This window comes from Nannobrachium achirus, assembly GCF_963921795.1.
Source record: "Nannobrachium achirus genome assembly, chromosome: 21".
Classification (NCBI taxonomy): Eukaryota; Metazoa; Chordata; class Actinopteri; order Myctophiformes; family Myctophidae; genus Nannobrachium; species Nannobrachium achirus.
In genome coordinates, this window is record NC_137828.1 from 26,144,355 (window position 1) to 26,159,065 (window position 14,711).

The 14,711-nt window shown below is 42.6% G+C and overlaps 1 protein-coding gene across 1 annotated transcript in view; it reads right to left on the reverse strand.

Moving 5' to 3' along the window:
* The window catches only part of LOC308307014 (gamma-aminobutyric acid receptor subunit rho-3-like), a gene marked incomplete at its 3' end in the record, with an annotated part of 42,858 nt that extends 36,283 nt beyond the window's left edge, over positions 1-6,575 (reverse strand). Inside the window, exon 1 of the mRNA XM_080752099.1 lies at positions 6,511-6,575. The remainder of the gene's footprint in view (positions 1-6,510) is intronic.
* Positions 6,576-14,711: the final 8,136 nt, after the last annotated feature.

Below are 14,711 nucleotides of genomic sequence, written 5' to 3' on the forward strand. Positions count from 1 at the left end.
CAGGACCAGCTCTTTAAACAGATTACATTGTCCTGAGACATTCAGGGGACCTATTTGCCGATTGGCTGTCCATGTCACATGGTCACCGAGCTCATGATTGGGAGCCAGACCTGTACTGCTGTAATGAAATATTTTGTCCAGCAGGGAGCACCATTCCTTCACACTGAGCCGGTGCCTGTGGCCAGCCTGCTTGTGATAAATGAAACAGAAGAAAAGAGAGGTCTATACTTGAGTAAAAGTACAAAAGTATTGGCATCAAAGTACAAAATGTTTGTATGATTGCTTGTAGATCGGTTATCATTCTTTGATTTTCACAAGTCATTGTTGACATCATCATCCATTTAAGCTTTATAATTAGCTTCATACTAACATTAACATTATTTTTCTTTCAATTCTAAACGTAGAGATTAGGTTATGAAAGGAAGGTGATTAGGTGATGAAAACTAGCAAAACTATAGCAGCCATTCACTTTAATCAACGCGATGCATCCAATGTAATTGTGATGAGGATGTCAAACAAACGTTAATCACGTCGTATTTAATTATACTTCATCTGTTACAGATGATTGTCCAAATAAACCGTACGTTATTTAAACTGTGAGCCATTTATAGACAATATGCAGTGTTGCCCTGGGCATTGTTGTAGGCTGTAGTAGGTGATGTGTCACACCATCTGCATACCATCTGCATTAACATATGAACTGAACGAGTATGCAAGTTGTCAATGATTTAACTCTATGACCATGATATGGGCTTTGGTGTGAAGTCATGAAAATATCGTACCCTACACAATTTACAAAAGCAACACAAAGTACATTCATTGATGAGCTGCTTCTTCCTGTCATCTGATCAGTGTCCACACAGTAGATTAATTCGAGTTGCATTTTAATATCAAATGAAACAGAGCAAAAACGATGTGCTGAATGAACCAATGCGAGTCTTTGAGAATTACAGTTAGTATCTCCACCAATAATGAGCACATTTCTAGAGACACGGTAACACATTCATTGTACTAAATGACAAGAAAGCATATATTTAGAACGATATGTAGCAGTGAAATACCACAAGATTTTGGAAAATGGCTACAATCAATACACTTATTTGAACACCTTGGTTACATTAAGTTCTGCATAATGCGTACTTTCTGCTTTTGGTACATTTTAATACAAATACTTTTTATACTTGTACTCAAGTATCCTACATTTTGAATACAAGACTTCCACTGACATTGCAGTATTGCATGATACTTAAGTAAAGAATGCGAGTACTTTTCCCACTACTGCCTAATAAGCATGCTAGTTTTAGTACAATCAGACATCACAGATAGATTTATAGAGTAATAGGCTCTAAGGCAACTGCAAACTTAGCAGGAGTCCTCCAGGCTATGGGGGAAAGTAGCTGTTGGAAAAAGTACTCAAATGTTTTACACTTGTTTTTTTTAAAGTATCTTAAAAGTATCAATACTGCACTGTAGATGTACTCAGTTATAAGTAAAAGTCACACACACACACACACACACACACACACACACACACACACACACACACACACACACACACACACACACACACACACACACACACACACACGGGGGGGGGGGGAGTGACAAAATTCATAGATCTAGAACACAGACTTCATAGATATAGAACACAGAATATGTACAGTACAGTACAGTGAGGTACAGTATACAGTACAGTAAAGTACAGTAAGGTAATACGCAGTTATTACTGTTTGAGCACGCCCGAGTTTTTTCAAAACTTTTTTTTTTCAAAAAACTTTTTTTTTCCCATCTGACCAGCTTATATATTGACTGTGTCAATTCTTGTTAGCTCCACTGTCGGCGGGGTTATATGTCTATGGCAATGTCGCCCTGTCTGTCCCTTCATGCATCCGTCCGTTTTCTTAAACTACTGCACCTTCATGCCCCCCGGAGGATGAGCCCAACGGATTTCGGTGGTTCCATGTAATGGAGGTGGAAATGTCATGAAACCCGTTGGTCTCAAACAAGATATCTCTAAATGACAGCACAGGTAAAACACTCTGGTGGGATTTTATTCTAAGGCCACTAGCGGTTTCTTAAGGTCAATGCCATCTACTAGGGGCACAGGTTTCTGCTTTATTGGGCACTCTTTAACAGGGCTGCGTTTGAGGAAGCGCGGTAGGGGGTAAAGGAGTTGTTCCCTTTGAAGAGAAACATTAAGGAGATTAAACATTGTGCCTCGGGCAGAAGGCAAATAAATGAACATCTCCTGTAATTAAAAGCACAACAAAGTAGTATATCTGTCTTAAGCGCTGTCCTGGAAGACCCTTCTAGGCATCACTCAGGATGTGTGGAGTGTAATTACTGAGCTCAGCTGGAGGCCGCCAGAGTATAGTTCACTCTGACTAGCTGAACTGTATGTGTGTGTGTGTGTGTGTGTGTGTGTGTGTGTGTGTGTGTGTGTGTGTGTGTGTGTGTGTGTGTGTGTGTGTGTGTGTAGTGTGTGTGTGTGTGTGTGTGTGTGTGTGTGTGTGTGTGTGTGTGTGTGTTCTCTACTTCCAGTGAGACTCCTGAGAAGAGTCTACACATGATGCTGTGCCTTCACTTTTTGCGGGGTCAGGTTATGGTCCTTGGACCATAACCTTGGACGGGCTACGGTTAAGCTCTGAGAATGAACATATGGGCCCTATTTTCGTCCACGCTTTACCCATTATCCCTAAACCTTTTTTCTTTTGTTTACTATTTAAAAAATTAAAAAATTAAAAAATTGCTGATCTACAAGCTCACAACATGTCGATATTTTAGTATTTTTAGTTTTTCAAAATAGTAAAAAAAAAAGGCAAAGAAGTTTAGGGATAACCAATGTGTGTGTGTGTGTGTGTGTGTGTGTGTGTGTGTGTGTGTGTGTGTGTGTGTGTGTGTGTGTGTGGGGAGGGGTCTGTTGACATACTGTTAACAGGTGTGCATACAGAACATCTGCCCGCAACGCTTTGAAGCGTTCTTTTGTAGATGATAAAAAAAACCTGCTCCTTTTGACACACACACACACACGCACACGCACACACGCACACACACACACACACACACACACGCACACACACACACACACACACGCACACACGCACACACGCAGCACTACACCACAGCTCTTCCCAGCCAGGTCGTCTATAAATGCACAAAGCAAACACAAGTCAAGCCCGACAGATGAAGGATGAGTGGTCACCACTGCATGTTGTTATACAGTACTTAAGCCGGTTCCCACTCGTTGCTATTATGACAAAGGGGTCAAAGTGTTTTGGTCCAAACCAGAGCCTATAAAACCTATTCCACAGAGACTATATAGGTTACAAAGCAACGTCAACATCAACACACCGTCACTTCTGACCCCTCCTTACTTGTCGCGGCACAGCTAGTATATAGCAGGTTTTTTACAGACATCTAGAACAAATCACTCCCTGACAATAGAGGCCCCTGCTGTTTTAAAGTATTAGTGCAAAGAGCCGATCAACATTAGGCTAGCCACCCTAGACCAGTGTTTCTCAACCTTTTCAGGCCGCAACCCCCCAAAATAATAATTTTAACTGGGGTGGGGTGGGGACCCCTCCCCACCCTGACGATCACTAAGAGTTTACATTTCGTATAACACGGTTCTATTGTGAAAATAGCAGATCTACATGCTCACAATGTGAGCATGTAGATCGGAAGTCAAAAGGAGCAGGTTTTTTTTTTTTTTTTTTTTCGGTCAGAGCAACACAGATGGTGAGAATGGGATCTAAACAGTGATGGAAGAGGTACTCTTCCATCTTATGTTTTACTTGAGTAAAAGTATCACTGCACTGCAGAAATACTCTGGTACAAGTGTACAGATGTTTTCAAAATCTACTTGAGTAAAGTACAAAAATATTGGCATGTCATAGGGCTGGGATGCGATTAAAAGTTTTAAACTAATTAATTACAGGCTCTGTGATTAATTAATCGCAATTAATAATCGCACATCGATATTTGACCTGAGAAGCATTTTTTTCAAATAAAACACATTTTGTTGTACGAGTGAATCAACGAGTGAGTTTTGAAAATCTAAATTTCGCATCCACTGGGCCAAGCAAAGCGCTCTGATCGGCTACTTCTCCCTTTGCGTTTGTTGTCTCTTCTTGGTTGGTGCATCGCTATGATCGGTATGCCCGAAACCGAAGGTTCTGTGGTGCAACACTAAGTGCGATTAAAATGCGTTAATTGTTTTAATCACGTTAATTTTCTGTAATTAATTAATCGCAATTAATCAGTTAAAGTCCCAGCCTTAGCATCAACATATACCGAATGTAACAAAAGTAAAAGTAGACATTGTGCAAAATGTCCCATTTCACGAGTACACTGTCACAAGACAGTACAGAAGACAGTAGTACTCAGCAGTGGTGTAAAGTAACTAAGTAAATGTACTTAAATAATGTACTTAAGTACATTTTTGAGGTATTTGTACTTGAGTATTTCCAATTTCCAATACTTTCATTTCACTTTCATTTGAAAACTTTAGTTACTAGTTACTTTGCAGATATAAATTATAATATTATAAAACATCACATTACTTTAGCCCTATTCTATAACTTCAAATAGCCGATCTACAAGCTCACAGTAGAGCTTGTAGATCTGCTATTTTCAAACATTTTGTACTTTAACTTTTGGTACTTTAAGTACATTTTGATGACAATACTTTCATACTTTTACTCAAGTACATTTTGAACTCTGGACGTTTACTTGTAAAGGAGTACATCTACAGTGCAGTATTGATACTTGTACTTAAGTACAAAATGTGAGTACTTTTTCCACCACTGGTACTCTACCTGCCTGAGCCCTAACACAGGAGCCCCTCAGGGCTGCGTCCTGAGCCCTCTTCTCTTCTCCCTGTATACCCCACGACTGTGTGGCCACGCACAACTACAACTAATCCACCAAGTTTCGCTGATGACATGACAGTGGTAGGACTGATCTCTGTCAAAGACGAGGCAGCCTACCAGGGGCGAAATTAGATCTTATTCGGCATGGGTTTTCAGATCAAAAGGGCCCTGTACTGCCGTGAGGGGGGCCCATAGATTAGGAGATTAGAGACCCCTGTTATATTGGATATGACAAAATACATATCGTCGTTGTCGGGTGTAAACCTCGTATCTCCAAGTTTCAAATGTGTATGTTCTTTCGCAAAGCAAAGCCCTGCTTCATTGCACAAGGCTGTCGCACAAAAGTAGTGAAAACTAGCACACAACGCCTCGCGGTGCGATGTGTTGTGTGCTTGTAGATCGGCTGTTTTCACTAGTTTAAATCATTTTTAATATGAAAAATGCAAAACGAACGGTTTTGGACATACAAGGTTTTCACCCGACAACGACGATATAATAGCCTATGAATTTATAATACTGTCCCCAGTAGGGGGGCCCTTGGGTTTATTAACCCATTTAGTGCTCCAGACATGAATGGGTTAAAATGTACAGCCTGCCGCTCGCAGGCTCCGTCCGCAGCCAGTCTCTTATTTTGAAGGCCGGAAGTCGATTGCGCAAACAATTCCTTCTTGACGTCATTTACTTGACGACCGGAAGTGATCATCGTCCCATGCGGGAGCAGTAATGGCGGATCGATGCCTTTCAGCTTGTGCTATTTTAGCGAGAATCCAATGCCATCCTTGGCTTCAAAAGTGTTTTTTGGAGAAAATGGACATCACAGATGGGGGCGGTCGCCAGATGATGCAAGTGTGAATAACTCGACTTCAGATAGTGGGTATACAGTAGAAATAGAGGCTGAAACACAGTCAAAAGGGTACGCACATCCGAGGCTGTATAGGCTGGGTGCTGGACTAAAAACTGTATGGTACATATAAGAAATAAAAGAGCAGAAAATGTGTGCGCGGACTCTTTTTTTCTTATTGGGTATACACAGACATACATATAAATAGATGTCAAAGATGGGTGCCATGATTTTTTCCCCCTAAAACATTATGATCAGGTATTATGATTACCGGTATACTAGGAGGAAGAATCTTTCCAAAAAAGTGTAGAGAAAGTGTTCAAATTATGTTTTTACGAGGCCACACCCACCAGTTCATTAAGTATGCCTGGTTTTCAGGTGTGTGGTGACCCAGCTGAAAATTTGCACATTCTAACCACACCCGGTGGTCTATTAGAGTAATGTAAACTCCATAGACACATACAAAACAGAAAAAGTACCAAACTATGGCACCACCTCTTTAACCACTTAAACCCCATATGGTTAAACAGAGTCCCTCGGGTCTTTTCTGTTTTCTGTTATGGGGAAAGCTTTCTATTCGACAAGCTCACAACGCAACGTGTTACGTCGCGTTGTGAACTTGTCGAGTCGCTATTTTCAGCAAAAGCTTTCCCCCACAATACGGATGCTGGTGCTTAATAAACTAGAAGTAAGAACCAATAAGTGCTTGTGTGCCTCATATGTGTGTCCGTTTGTGTGTGTCTGTTCATGTGTGTGTGTGTGTGTGTGCGAGCGCGTGTGTGTGTCCGTCTGTCTCACCCTCCAAATTTAAACTTGCTGTTCTCCCCCAGGAACACCTCCTTGTGCTTCCTGCGTCCCGAGTTACGGCCGCGGGCTGCCGCCACCACCACGAGGAAGGCGAGCGCCAGCAGCGCCAGGCAGAGTGGATGCCGGGTCATCGTGGCTGCATTCACGCAGGCTTCAGAGACGGATCAGGGTCTGCTGCTGCCGCTCCGCAAAGAAAGGCTGCCAAGTCAACAAACAGTCCAACCAGTCAGTCGGTCGGTCGGTCAGTCGGTCGGTCAGTCACAACCTGACACCATCCACCAACCACCCACCAGACCACGATGACCCCAGGGTCGTCGGCCCGGTTTGCGTCCCCCCCTCCTCCTGCTGTGGCCGGTGACCTGGCGGTGCCGTGGTCCAGTTTCTTTCCGGGGGCGAGACCGAGATGACGGGCGGACGGCTCCAAGATAGCTCCGACAGTAAGGCCAAAACACTTTCCCGAAAACTGCGGTATGGAAACCACACAAATGTGTGCACACATGCATACGTATGAATGAGTTGCATGTGTCTGGCCCACGTGTTGAACTATGTAGGTGACGTCTGGGTAAATTTAAATGTGCAGCTCCATAGCGGGGTCTAGCGTCGCTCTCGGGCGGCTGTCCTTCCGTCTCCGTTTTCCCTGGGGTCCATGGTGGTCCTCCGTCTCCATACGTCTCCGTGGGCTTGTGGTGGTGGCCAGCTTATTTCAAGGATTCTCCATCCTTCAACGTCTCCTTCATTCCGGTTTCATTAACTCTCTCTCTCTCTCTCTCACGTACATACTGTATACACTCAGACCGTCTCATTCCATCTTTCTCTCTCACGCACAAACGCAAAATCTCTCTCACACATAATGTGCACACCATCGTCTCTCTCTCTCTCTCCCACCCTCTCTGTATGTGACCGTTGAGACAATGGATCTTTCGCTCTCTGATTAAAATCGATATAAATCTATTCCTCTCGGCCATAGAAGAATGACACTAATTCCACCCAAATCCTCTTATGTACAGCCACGGCAATCTTTCACTAACCTACAAACCCAGGGTGATGGCAACAACACACATGCACACATACAGTATAGGCACATATACAGACACACACATACACACAGACACACCCATCAATCAGGATTGTCCGTGTAGCAGAATATAGAACACACACCTGCTGTGATTATATATGGAGGATAATACACACCTGCAGGTGGGGGTTTGTCTTTGTGTCAAGTGTACTGTGCACGTTTCCGCATGTGTCTATGCATCCGTGTGCCAGAGAGTGTGCGTCCCGGAGGTACAAAGTAGATCAGGACAGAGATGCCACCTCGTACAAAAGGAAAGGTTAGCAGGTTCAGCCTATACTTTAATCTACACTGGACCGGAGAGATTCAAACGGCCTCTAATGGAGACCCACATCACCCAGATTATACAGATCATGGGAGTCAAGCACCTTTGGTCTACACACTGGAATCTGTGTGTGCGCATCGCGACACATTGTGAGCTATTTTCAAATGTCCCAAATCTATACAGAGTTGAAGTGGTTAATGTATGTTTTGTAATAATAATCCAAATCTACAAAGTTAGTGACTACATTTTTCTAAAAATGTAGTGGAGTAAAAGTACAATATTTGGATCTGAGCTGTAGTGGAGTAGAGGTAAAAGTATTGGAAATTGGAAATACTCAAGTAAAGTACAAATACCTCAAAATCGTACTTAAGTACAGTGCTTAAGTAAATGTACTTAGTTACTTTATACCACTGGTGAGGGGTTTAAAAGGCCAGTATTCTCCTGCTCCCGTGCAGGCTTTCCTCTCTCCACTCCCAGCCAGACAGCCTGCTCTGTTTAATGTGTTGTTATTATGTATGGTAGGAGTCAATAGCATTTGTGTTGGCTCACATTTTCCCTGTTTTATTTCTATTAATATTAGGTTAATGTTTCCCTTTGTTTATTGTTCAGCCAATCCTGAAGTTTTACATATTACGTTAACCGTTGTCAAGGTTGTATACTGTACATTCTGGGTTCATTTTAATATCTAGTCAGGCTTCGATTGATTGACTGGATTCAACTTCAATCTCTGTTTTAACCTTGTTAGTATATATGATGGAGAGATTTACCCACAAACTCAGGTTGCAAGAAGACCTATTCCTGGAGAAATGGGAAAAATGGATTGTGTATAGTCCTTACCCTCCTTCAAAACTCTCTAACGACCCCCTACTACATGTCGGTCGGCCCCTGTAAAAAGTCCAAGCTTATCACCGGAAATGCACTGGATGCTTGCAAAGCAATGTGTCAGTTGCATACCACCGATTCTAATTTGTATACTAGTCTGCTATGTATCTCTGTGACCCCAAATCCTCCCAGAGATAGCGTTTATTTAACTCTGACAGTGTACAAATGGAACCAAATGGACCCTGTCAGAGTTACAGACCCCTAAGGGTCCATTTGGACCCCTGGTGGTCCACGGACCCAAGCTTGAGAACCAGTAGACAATATGCTTATGAATGTTTTTTATGAATATGCTTATTGTTCATAATATATACTGTATCTCTCAAGGATTCCTACATTTCTTGTCCTTTTTCTACACACGTTTCTAAGGTCACCTTTGACTGACTGTTGTCTGACCTCTGTTCAGTGAAGCGGAGCTGTGTGTTGCCCGGTACTGATGCTACCACCATGGTGTGTGTGTTGTACACATATTGTGGAAGCACGCAACCAGCAGCTCGTACACATGCAAGCATGCGACCAACAGCTCGGTCAAAGGTAAAAGAAAGCAGCGGTGGGACAAGTAATTTTATTATTACCCCAAGGGGGTCCTCAGAGTTTCTACAGGGGGTCCTCCAAATCTTTGTGTGATAGAAACCTTTTTTTCCTGAGAACTTTAGCCAAAAATAGCAGATCTACAAGCTCACAACGCCTCGCGCTGCGAGGCGTTGTGAGCTTGTAGATCGGCTATTTTAGGCAAAGGGGTTTAGTGTGGAGGGGAAAAAGAGCAGACTAAGTGCAGAGTGAAAGGTCAAGTTTATTAAGTATTGAGGGTTCAAGTGGTTAAATATCTGAAAACACAGATTGATATGAATCCAAAATACACTGATGATTGTGCTGTCAAACAATTAAACTAATATGGAATCAATGAAAAGGTTGTGAGGGTCCCTGCTTCATCTCTCTCTCACTGTATACAGTAATAACCCACTGTTGTTACCCACTAACCCTAACCCACCCATGGTGTCATCCCAACAGGATGACACCCAACAGGATGACACCACCGATAACGAACTTTGAAATGGACTGAAATGAGACATTTAAAATGATACAACAATGTAAACCCTGTGATGCATGTGATTTGCAAATACAATTTAAGTTAACTGTCTGGGGTGCAAAGTAAATGACACTAATCATCCCCTCAACTGTCACTTTACAATCAGGTCATTTCAATGGAGAACTTTGAGATGGGGGAAAGCTGGGTTCGCTGTTTCCTCAGCCATTGCAGCATTGAACAAACCGCCTGTCAAATATGTTGTTGGTGTACTCTGGGGGTTCTATATTGTCTTCATGTTGTGTTGTATAATGATCTTACATGTTGTTGTTGAACAGACTGTGTAACGGAATATCCCTCTGGGGAAATAAAGGCTGATCTGATATTCTTTTCTCTAGAAAAAAAGCTTTTACATCATAAGTTTCCACTATGTGAATGTGAGCACAATTGGAGGCTGTATAGCGACAACAATTTATAGAAAACCCAGAGACAAAAACATACAATAAACCATACTCAGTAAATTGTGTTCTAACATACAACTTATTTTCTCAGGACATCAAGGCCACAATTTAGAAATATTGGAAATATTCTCACTCCAATTGAATTCCAATGCACTTCCCGAGATGCTCGGTCTGATCATAGACATCCTGAACTCTCTTGACGATCATTTCCTGTACCTCAGTAATTGGCTGCATGGGGATATCAGACAGTATGACATCACCGTCTGTTATTTTTATTCTTTTTCTTTTCTGCTTTTGTAGTTGATGTTATCCTATGAAAAGTACTATGTTCTATCCGTCTTTCAATGTTATATGAGATACATGAAGTGGTTCCTGTGTAAATAAGCTGCCATGAAACTGTACTTTTTTTTCTATTGCAAACGGCTAATAAACTCTTCAATCAATCAAAAGAAACCAATAGAAAGGCACCATGATTGATCTGCCATATATGTCTAAGTTTAGAGGCTAGACATTTACAAAGGGACAAATCTTAGTGCCCGCCACCCCATATACATCAGCCTTTACTGTAATAGTGACCTGCCATGTGCTATCAGCCACCAGTTGTTCTACAGCAGGTGTGGTCAACCAGGCCTGGTAGGAACCTCGGCGATTTGCACTGAGAAGGAGTTTAGTTATTTAAAAATCACACTTGTGTGAACTGAGCGGTGGAGGCTGCATGTGTGTGCGTCGGACGGACGGACGGACGGACGGACGGACGGGCGGACGGACGGACGCATACATACATACCCACACACACGGCCACGTATAGGAGACGGTGTGACCACCGCTCAAAAAAAGACAATGTTATAGCTTGCCTGGTGAAAACTAAATTCCTTCATCAAAAGAAGCCTTATAGTTCACACAGACTATTAAAAAATACAGTTGCGAAGGATATAGTTATAGTTATAGAAGGATATAGTTACAGTTATCTTTATAGTTATAGTGCTCAGTGTGAATGGCACTTTAAATCTGCACAGAAGCTACAGTACATCAAAAGAACAGACATCACCTCACCTAACCTCGTCAGGCTATCTGCAGTACGTGGAAAGCCTGGTTTCTGTATTCTGCCCAGTGCTCTGATCGTGTCTAATGCCCGCCTACAGTATAAGGTCATTTGCACACATAGTGTACTGTACATGCACGCACCGTTTCACTCTTTCACTCTTTGCAACCTGCAAAGCAGCATCACCACCAGTGTGACACTTCATAGAACACTGACACACAGAACAGAAGACTCCATATAGAAAACTATGACTAATCCTAGAAGAGTTACTGTTAATTGATGAAAAGAGAATGCTTCTGTATGTACATCCCGGGTGCATCTCTCCATTCCGACATGTCTCCTTTCCGACAGATACTAACCCTAGCTCTTACCCTAACCCTAACCTTAACCTCTATGGACGTGTTGCCACTCCGACAATAAGAAGTCACTGTCGGAGTGGCGACATGTCGGAATGGAGAGAGCCCCCCTTCATCCCTAAGGCAGTGCTTCTCAACCTGTGGGTCCGCAAATTATTTTGAGGGGTCCCCAGATGTTTAGCATTGTTTTCTAACTCAACACTACACAGACCAACATACAGTATAAGTGTATCTGCACATTTCTTAAGTGACAAATTAAGGACTTTTAAGATCTTTTTAGTACCCCTGGTCAAACATTGGCCAGGGGTAACTGGCCAATGTCAAAACTGTCAAATATTAGAGGCAGCCGATCTACATGCTCACAACACCTCGCAACGCAAGGCGTTGTGATCATGTAGATCTGCTATTTTCACAATGGAAAAGTAATGAGTCAAACTAAATGTAATGCCAACTCCTCCAATTCCAAGTGCTTGTCAGGGTGGAGAGGTACCAAGTTAAAATATGATTATTTTGGGGGTCGCGGCCTGAAAAGGTTGAGAACCACTGCCCTAAGGTATGGACCAAGAATATAATCCAGTGGGCTTTTCCCCCCCAATAAACTATCTATATACCGGTATGTAGAGATTTATTTTTTAAATTTTTTTATTGGAATCACAAATAAATGTAAGGCCTCACATTGCATGAGGCCTTTATAGAGTGCACCTCCAAAACGGCTTGCACTTCTGCCCATAGGGGGCCCCACAAACATGCATATAGTCTGTCTTCAAACTATTTCCACCACAGCTTCCTCGTGGCTGCGCCCCACGACTGACACAGGGCATTATAGGTCTGGGTCGGCAACCCAGACTGGAGGAGATCTGCGCTCCAATGAGCACACTTTCCTAGTAATCTAAGTATTTTCTTTTTAACTAGATCGGTGCCCGACGAGCCTACTGGGGAGTCGGGAGCAATGCAAGTTGGGATTGGATTCCCCACCCGTTATTTATACCAGGTGCTGTGCGTCTGTCTGTCTCCCCTTTATGCCCATATAGAGATCTCTGTATCTTTCTGTCCTTTTCCCTTTTATGCCCATATTTGGAGGTCCCTGATGTCATCATGAAGACACGATGTCTGTCATGTATTTAGAAAAGCCTTCTTAGAACAGGTGTTTAATACTCAAGCAATGCATGCATCTGGTCTGTCCAATGTGATGTCCACTTTGTCCACGTCAAATAAATTAAACATAACAACGATCTGTATACTGATGTTATCATAACACCAGTATACAGATCCTGGTTCTGGACAGCTGGAAGTCTACGACATGTCATAACAGTGTTGGTGCCAGGGACATGCAGCCCGAGAATAAGAGTTGGAGAGGCCCTCATTGCACGCTATAGAGAGAGATCTCTCTCTATAGCGCTGCTGCTACTCAAAGATTTGCCATTTCAGATCATGACAAGTGACAAGCCAGTGGGCCAATTACTGTACACGAGTTATATTTCGTCGTTGTCGGGTGGAAACCTTGTATGTCCAAAACCGTTTGTTTTGTATTTATCATTTTAAAAATGATTTAAACTAGTGAAAACAGCCGATCTGCTGTTTTCACTACTTTTGTGCAACGGCCTTGTATGATGAAGCGGGAATTTGCTTTACGAAAAAATTTATAAATTTGAAACTTGGAGATACGAGGTTTCTGCCCGACAGTGACGATTTACTTTGTTGGCTGCCCAGCCCCAAAAATGGAACGAAGGCCGACATTTTATTTTTTTCCTAATAGCCGGCCTGGACCGGCCAGGAATGAACCGGCCGTTCGGGAGCTTTTCCCAATGGCCAGCACGTCCCTGGTTGGTGCATTTATGAATCATGTGTATACGCTCTATTGAATATCCGGCTTGTGTGTACACATGTGTGGGCGTGTTTCATCAACAGACGATGGATGATCAAGCGTGAGCGGATACCTGTTGATTTAGGTGAGGTGACACACCTGTGGTGCACGCCACAGTACGCTACATACACCTGGTTGACTCAGATAGGGACAGATGAAGGCCTGGGCAAAAAAGAATATCTGCCAGTGTTTGTTTCTTTTTCCTGAAGCAAAGTCTCATAATAAAGCTAACCACTGTAATTTAGGGCTATAACTATCTATGTCTATGAGGTACGGAAGTGGTTCTCAAACTGTCACATGATATTGGGGGGTCCCCAGATGCCAGTGATGTGTCAATATAAGGACTTTTTAAGATAGGTCTACTTCTTAATGCCAAAAAGAAAGATTGTCTATTTTCACAATGTTTATCTGTGGAACCGAATCATACTAAATGTAATGCCTACTATTCCCAAGTGGTTGTCAGGGTGGGGGGTCCCCGGTTCAAATATGATTATTTTGAGAGTCACAGCCTGAAGCTACATCACACATAAATCCAATCTATAACTGCAGAGTGGCAACAGTCACTTTGAAAAAACAGAATGAGGCATGCTGATAGCATTGTCTTTCATGAATGAATAGCCAATATTTATTGAAGACAGAATGCACTTGACTGTCGGGCAACATGGAAGCAAACTCCACTTGCCTGAACGTTTTATTTACTTGCCCCGGGCAGCACTTTGTACAGCGTTGCACACTGAAAATAGCACATATCCAAGCTGGCAAGTATAATTCAGGCAAGCATAATTCAGCAAAACACGCCTGCACTCTGAAAACGTACCCCTGTGACATTTTGAACGGACCCGGGATGAAATGCTTACCTCATCAGTGGAGTGTTGTGAGACAATAAGCCTCCACTCACTGCAACTTTTTGCCAACATGTTTGCAAGACTTGAGAAAGCGTCTAGTGTGTGTTCTTGTAAAACAAACATGTCACATTCATACGTAGGTTTGGGTGTGTATAAGCTTGACTGTGTGTGTGTGTGCGTGTGTGTGTTTGTGTGTGTGTGTGTGTGTGTGTGTGTGTGTGTGTGTGTGTTGGTGTGTGAATCATATCTCTCCACCCCATTCAGGGGAGGGGGGCACAGTGTAATAGAGCAGTGTTAATTTTGTCGACTAAGACTAAGACTAAAAGACTACACGATTTTGATGTTTTGTCGATAAGACTAGACTAGACTAAAACAGTTTCA